Raw genomic sequence first — 8895 nt, 5'->3', positions numbered from 1 at the left:
AGTGATGTAAATTTTGCAGGAAATGAAAAGGCCCAATAATTAATAGTTGGACCATGTATCTGTGTTCTAGTCTTAGACCACTTTTGAGCGTGGGCTTTCAACTATTATTCATTTTATAAAAAGAAGAAAGAGTCTATTAGAATAAAAAGAATGAGTACTTATTTTCCAAAATGAATTAATTCTCATTATTTAGTTTTAACTTTCAATATTGTTTCCGAAGTTTTAAAGCTTAGCAAAATATTTTTTAAATGTACTTAGAAAATATATTTTGATTAACTATTTGAAAGTTATATTTATTATTTTATTTTAGTTTTATAGTCCGTAGTACATTTTGAAGTCCCAAATAATAATTAAGAATCATAATTTAATTAATTCAACGACGAAAAGACGCAACCGTAGCCGCAGCATTCTAAAAAGTCTCCACCGGCCATGTTTTCCATTTGAAGTCCCAAATAATAATTAAATTACTCAAACTTTATTTCCATCAAATTTAAGTGATACAATTATTTCCCTAAATTCGAAAATTTCAATCCCTAATTATTCAAACAATAGTATTGATTTTGATTCAAAGTCTCAATGTCAATCTCACAAAAACATTAAATGTATGTATATTTAAACTTCCCTCCAATTACCATTCCTTATAAAAACCCCAACCATTCTCACTTTCTTCACCATCACTACAATCACAATCAATGGAGGCAAAACAGATGCTGGAATAGTTTGGTTTAATTAAACTCGATCAAAATGTCGAAATATGCGTAACGCCTCATATTAAAGTTAATTAATTTACTCCATTTTACCATGATAAATTTATCAGTGTATCTAAAATGAATAGTACTAATAATTTAATTAATAAATATAGTTCCCTCCACTCTAAATAATTCAATTTCCCCCCAAACTCTAGAATTCTCGTCCCAAATTATTGAAACAAGATTCCCATTTTCATCAAACATAAAATAAAATTTTGAATTTCCCTCCAATTACCACTGCCTATAAAATTCCCAAACGCCCTCACTTTCTTCACCATCAAAAATCACAATCATCTTCAATGGAGGCGAAGAACATCTTTGTGTTGGACCATGACAACAAGGAGAATATCCCACCGTTTTCGATGTTGAAAAAGCCCGGCCCGAATGTGGGAAAGCCAAATTGCGCCTTGGTGAAGAAGATGAAAGGGAACAGAAGGCCATTGAGAGATGTCACAATTTTTTACAGAGCTGAATTGAGGGGATTGGATTCGAAAGCGCAATCCCCTGTTTCAGCCTCTATTTTTTCGAGTAGTAAAAAACGAAAGCTCGTTGAAGATGATGATGAAGAGCAGAGGACTTGCTCCAAGATTTTGAGAAGACAATATAGATAGATGAATCATATATTTAGAGAGATTAGCTTAGATAGTAGATACACATCATGTTTTTGATCATGTGAATTCTTGTTTCAATGATTAATAACGTAGAATTTTTTTATTGAATTGAAAATGATATTCAATAGTTTTATGTACTGATTCAATTTAGAATATTTTGTAATTCTTGTTTCGTATATATGAAAAAAAACAGATGATCAAATATTTGCTTGATTCAAACTCGATCGGGATATTTAAATGGTATTATTGAAAAAATAAACGGAGAATAAATTAAACTAGAATATGGTATAAAATGGTTCTGTAATTTTATGTAATTGATCAAGTAATACAATGGGTGAGTGTGACCCATATTATTTTATCTAGTTATTGAGCGTTTATTTTGATGAAAATTAGTAGTATTAACGTTTATTTTGATGAAGAATGATAAAAAAATTAGTAGTATTAAAATTAATCAATTACTATTTGTTTAATCGGTCATATATTTTATTATCAGTATTTTATCTCTCAAAACAATAACACCAAGCAATGATAACTCTACGAGCATATGTTTTGAAAATTTTGAAATATAATTAAAATAAGAGTAAAAGTCAATTTTAGTTCTAAAAATATGATACAAATACGAATTTGATTAAGAATATTTACTTTTTTTAAAAAAAAGTTCATAACAAATGAAAATGTCGCCGAAGTAGTTCTTTTTTTGTCGGTTCGTCAAAAAGTTAACGGTCAACGCTAATTGCACAGTGGCATGACCGTTAGTTTTTTGACGGAACCGTAAAAAAATGACCACTCCGACAAGAATTTCATTTGCTATGCACCTATTTTTCAAAAAGTGAATGTTTTGGACCAAATTCATATTTTAGTCATATATTTAAGACCAAAAATAACCTTTACTCTTAAAATAATCATCCTAATTTTAGATATCATAAAGTTACTATTCAATTGTGGAATTCAGTGCAACATGAATGATTTTTTCATTTTCCAAATAGTAGTTCCCACCCGCCATTTTCCATTTCAACCTTCCAAATTAATAATTTAATTACTAAATCTACTTCCCTCCACTCTAAATATTTCATTTTTTTCTCCCCAAATCAAAAACATTTCAATTTTTTTTCAAACTCCAAAATTCTAAAATCCCTCCATAAACCCGAAAATGCCCATTCCATTCACAATTCTCAATGTCAACCATAAATTTTCAAACTTCCCTCCAATTACCAATGCCTATAAAATTCCCCAAAACCCTCACTTTCTCCATCATCAAATCAATGGAGGTGAAGGGTATCTCTTCATTGGAGCATGACAACAAGGAAAACATCCCACCCTTTTCAATGTTGAAAAAGCCCGGCCCGAATGAGGAAAAGCCCAAATGCATGCCGGTGAAGAAGATGAAATGGATCAGAAGGCCTTTGAGGGATGTTACAAATTTTTACAGAGCATCTGAATTGAGGGGAGTGGATTTGAAGCTGCAATCCTCTGTTTCAGCCTCTGTTTTTTCAAGTAGTCGAAAACGAAAGCTTGTTGAAGATGATGATGGAGAGCAGAGGAAATGCTCCAATATTTTGAGAAGAAAATATAGATAGATAGATCATAGATGAATATATGATTTATTTAGAGAGATAGATTAGCGTAGATAATTATCATGTATTTAAAGTGAATTATTGGTTCTGTGATTGATAAAGTAGAATTTTTTTATTGAATAGGATGAAATTGAGATTCAATAGTTTCATGTATTGATTCATTTTAGTAGTTTAAAAAAACTGATGCTGGAATATTTGCTATAATTAAAGTCTAACGAAATATTGAAATGGTAATTTTAAGTTAAATAAATGGAGAGTATAGGTAGTAACTGGGATTATTCCATGTGGATACAACCCTACTTACTTTATAACATTCTCCGTTCCTTGTTAATTGGATCACTTCTTATTCGCACACATTTTGGAAAAATGATAAAGTTGAAAAAAAGTAAAATAAGAGATAATGATGTAAAGAAATAAATAGTTTTATCTACATTATTTTCTTTCTTATTTTATTTTATTCATTTTTTTATTATTTTTTACTTGATCTATTATTTCTCTTTCAATCTTTTACTTTATCAATTTTCATTAAAACTTGTGCCATTAACATATAAAACTATTTTTTTGGACGGAGAGAATAGTATTATTTATTTTGATGGATTAATTTAATTTGACTTTAGTCTATTAGCATTTTATATTTTAAATACTCATAATAAGTAATGTTACTCCTATAACTTAAAGAAAATCGATTTCAAACGATAAGTCATTTTTATTATTAAAATGACTCATGTTATTCATATTTTTGTCGGTGTCTAAGTTTGACTGGATATATAGAAGTAAATTATAGGATTGAATAGTTTTGTCTGTCAATTTTAACGGATTATATCAAAACACAAAAGTTAGAATAACACTACTTCTAGTACTCCTTTTAACAATCAAGCGACAATTCATGAATTTGAGACTTGAAGTCAAACAAAAGTGATACAGTAATAATTTTATTTTAATTTGGTATTTTTTGAAAATTCTATTTTTGATTGAAATATAATTAAATATTTATTTTTAGTATTCAAGTCAAACGCCATTAACATTTCACTGTAAACAACACAATCATACAAAAATGTGCCCTTCCAATAAATACCAAAATATTATTAATGTAACACTCCAGAATACTAAAAAATATCTGAACTCCATACATTAAGTTAAAGAATCTAGATTTTCAAAATAAAATTCAATGGAATATTTACTCAATAAATTTACAATGAAAAGGCGCCACCATTTCGTTACACGTAAAAAACTTGGCACCCGCCCTTTTCCATTTTTAGATTCCTATAAAATAGTTTAATTACTAATTCTAGTTCCCTCCACTCTAAACATTTCAATTTTCCCCCAAAACTCAAATTATTTCAACTTTTCCAATCTCCAAAATTCTAAAAGCCCTCCACCAACCCAAAAATGCCCAATTTTCATTCACAATTTCTCAATCCAAATCACAAATTTTCAAAATTCCCTCCAATTTTCAGTGCCTATAAAATTCCCCAAAACCGTCACTTCCTCACCACCATTGAATCAATGGAGGTGAAGACTATATCTCCATTGGAGCATGACAACAAGGAGAACATCCAGCCATTTCTGTCGTTGAAAAAGCCCGGCCCGAATGAAGAAAAGCCAAAATGCGCTTTGGTGAAAAAGAAGAAGAAGAAGTGGATCAGAAGGCCTTTGAGGGATGTCACCAATTTTTACAGAGCATCTGAATTGTGGGGATTGGATCCGGAGGCGCAATCCCCTGTTTCAGTCTCTGTTTATTCGAGTAGTCGAAAACGAAAGCTTGTTGATGATGACGACGACAGCGATGAAGATCAGAGGATTTGCTCCAAGATTTTGAGAAGAGAATATAGATAGATTGATAGCTAATCAAATATTTTATGTGAATTATGATTAATAAAGTAGAATTTGTGATTTTGAATAGAACGAAGTTGTGATTTGTATTGATTCAAATTAGCTATCAGATTCAATAAAACGATAACTTTTTTTTATGAAGTTGGGTATGATTTTTCAATGATGCGAAAATGTGCGTTCGTCGTTTAAAGATGTGCCCGGTGGACTGGATCCTCGATATCATGGCACGTGATGCTTCTTCGTTGATGGATTTTGCTTATAATAGTATTGATTTAGGTGTTGCCAAATGAAACAGAAATGAATTGGTTTTAAGATGAAACCTTATAAATTTATATGTTTACTCAAAATCAATGACTGACCCAGAAGAATATCTTGGTTTTTAAATTTGAGTAAATTTGCGGGTTTCAGGAATCATAAGCCTTGGAGGGTTCGACTCTCCACCGCGTCTTTGCTCGCTGCTGCAGCTCCGGCCCGATGACGAGAGTCGAGAGGTAAGTATATTTAGAGAATCAGTTGTTACAATTTTACAAACTTACATACTTATATGTAAAATGTTTCACTAAATCACCCGATTTAGAGCATCACATTTTGATTATGTTAAAAATGTTTGACTAAATCACTTAATTGTGATTTTGAAATATTACTTTGGAGATCAACAGAGTCCGATTATTTTTTAACACTGTCAATTAAATTATTTTCTTTTCATTATTTCCAGTTTTTTTCTCTTTCTCCTATAGCTATCTACAATTAAAAAAACTATATTAATTTTTTTCTTCTTCTATTTTACTAATTATACATACAAATTGGGGTTGCAAACTAATGATATTTGATAGCATACGAAAGGTGTATTACCAAATATGTTTCAGATCCGATTGACTCTGATCATTTTATTCATATCTCTTTGCCTACCATCCTTTCCTTTTTTATGGTCCATTAATTGGAAGATAAATTTCTATATTATTTCCGCCAATGATTGCTTAGTTTGATTTTATAATATATTTACATCAATACTAGTGCATTTGGAATTAGTATTTTATGGAGTACTTAAAACTATGTCACATGTGGATTATTGAAAGAAAGAATAGTTATGAAAAACAATAAGGAATTGATATAGTTTGCAAAATATTTTCTGACAATATCGTATTAAGTATTGATTACTGAATATTATTCAGAATTATTGTCGTATTTGGATATCAAATTTATACTATATATAACCTCTCCTAAGAAATGAATAACAAGAAAATCATTTCCAAACTTTTTTTCATTTTCTTTCACTTCTTGGTTATATAGTTGTAGTGCGGAAATCAATGGTTTCTTCAATTTCAGCTAAATTACTCTTTTCATGCTTGATACTACTTTATGTCGCTCCATTGATATTCTGTTCACGTTCTTTGGATAGCAAGACACTTTTTCATACACTAGGGTTTGATACTTCTACTCACGAAAAGGTCCATATTGATGTAGGTTCGTCGTTTCGTTCTGTTCCCAACTGTCCCGATCCAATCCATAATGCCGATCCTCCTATTCCACTTAACGCTCCGACTGATCATTTCACTAAGGAAGTGCCCAACATTGATGTAGGTTCGTCGTTTCGTTCTGATCCCAATGGATATGAGCATATCCATGATGGTGCTACCCCCCATGTGCTCCAATCCTCTCATGCTCACTATGCACCTAAACCTCTCTCATGATGAAACATTATTGAGTAGACTAGAGTATGAATTAAGGCAATTTAAACAAGGGTGAATAGTTGATAACAAAAGTTGTATTTATGGAAGGTGTTTCAGATCTGATTTGATTTCATTATTTTCGATCATGTATAGAAAATCCAAATAGGATTAGTTGGATTCTGTCTAAGTACGTGTAATGTTGAAATACAATTTTTAAAATATAATACTATTATTTTTTAAATTTGAGTTTGTTGAAGGTATACTGTACAAAGCATTTTGACATGTACTTATTTCGAAAATAGTATGTACACCGGTAATATATATTAATATCAAAATTAATGACATACGTATATATGATCTAATTGTAAATAACAACTAATTGAAACGCTAATTAACCATATATACTGAAAACAAAGAATTCAAATTATTACAACAATTTCTATACCAATTATGGAATTTTCTTAATGACTAGCCATATTTGATTATAACTTTACAATACAATAAATATAGCCTCTCCTATGAAATGAATAGCAACAAGAAAAACATGTGCGTTCTTCTTTTCAATTGCTTTCACTTCTTGGTTCAATGGCTTCTTCAATTTCTGCTAAATTACTATTTTCATGCTTGATTCTACTTTCTGCCGCTCCGTTGATATTGTCTTCACGTTCTTTGGAGAGCAAGGAACTTTTTCATAAATTAGGGTTTGATGCTTCCGTAGATGAAATCTTACCCTAGAACGATGTACATTCGTCGTTTCATGTTGTGCCCACTGGACCCAATCCGCTCTGTAATAGTGCTCCAAAATATACCTAAACTTCCTAGTGATCATTCCAGTCATGAAGTGCCCCGAATTGATATAGGTTCATCGTTTAGAACCATACCAAGTGGGCCCAATCCTCTCCATAATGACAATCAAGTACAGGGACGGAACTAGAAAAACAAATTAGCCGGTGCTGAAATTTCATACTCCCTCTGTCCACGAAAAATAGAGCTATTCCATTTTTATCCCTCGTTTTAGAAAAATGATAATAAATAGTTAAAGTGGATAGAAAGAAAAGTAAGAGAAAAAATAATATAGAGAAGTCTCTTGTCTATATTATTCTCTCTCTTATTTTTCTTTCTCTCCACTTTAACTATTTATTATCATTTTTTCAAAACGAGGGATAAAAATGGAATAGCCCTATTTTTCGTGGACGGAGGGAGTATATAATAAATAATATTATTAATATATTTAAAATAATATTAATAATATAAATTTATTATCATTTTTCCAAAACGAGGGATAAAAATGGAATAGCCCTATTTTTCGTGGACGGAGGGAGTATATAATAAATAATATTATTAATATATTTAAAATAATATTAATAATAGAATTTATAAATATATAATTCAATTCATTGTTTTATTCAAATTTTAAAAATCAAACCGAACTAAAAAGAAAAAGTATGCAATCAAATTTAGAAGAACCAATATTTTATTTGAAATCCAAATGTAAATGGGTATAGAGAAATATTCATCCGTACTTTAACAATAAAAACTAAATTCTATTTTAGTATGTCCATTATAATTATGCACTTTTAATTTTAAATTTTTTTTATCTCTTATGAGATGGGACATATTCACTAAACACAATTTTAATTAATTTCTCTTATTTTGTCAATTGTACATTAAGAATCCAAACTAATTTATTTGTTGGAATTTAGTTATTTATCTTTTAATTTGATTTTATTTCTTTAATTTAATAAAAAATAACTTAAATTATAAAATCTGTATAATTGATTATTAGATCGATGGAGAATGTATACAATTTGTAAACTAATTATAGTGTTGTACTTGAATTTTTTCTATGAAATATTAAGGTGAGGAGAATAAAATTTGAGTTTGTGCAAACTTTATACTCTTTTAAGAATTAAAATTTTGTTAGTATGGTGACAAGTGTCCACCCTTGCTTAAAAATTGAAAATAAAATGGGAAGTAAAAAAATAAATGAAAAGAAGAGAGGAAAATTGTTGAAATTTTTTTTCTCATCGGCGGCTTGCCATGTGGGGTTTAATTATTTAATCTTGAACTTATTTTCTTATAGTATTAAAATTCAATAGAAATACTAGCTAAATAAATACTAAAGGTTAAGGTCCACTAGAATATTAATTGAAGCCCAGCTACTATCATCATCTTCTTCCCTAATTTTCTGGGCGGCGCAACAAAACTGTAAATATTTTGGTTCGGTGCGGAGCGCCGGCGTGGAGGGTGACCAATGGTGGGAGTGTTCCGGGACCGGCCAAGCGGTGGCTTGGCCACTGTTATCTCCGTCCCTGATCAAGTACCCTCTTCTCCAAAGACGGGAGTATGAAAAATCTCAGTTGCTAATGATATGTTTTGAAGGATTATATGCTAAATTTGATATATCCATATTTACTGAATGGATACTATGATGTACGAATTGATTTGTATCGATATT

Source organism: Salvia splendens, chromosome 8 (genome assembly GCF_004379255.2).
Source record: "Salvia splendens isolate huo1 chromosome 8, SspV2, whole genome shotgun sequence".
NCBI classification, from domain to species: Eukaryota; Viridiplantae; Streptophyta; class Magnoliopsida; order Lamiales; family Lamiaceae; genus Salvia; species Salvia splendens.
The sequence above is the reverse complement of the archived record's forward strand: the minus strand, read 5'-3'. Positions refer to the sequence as shown.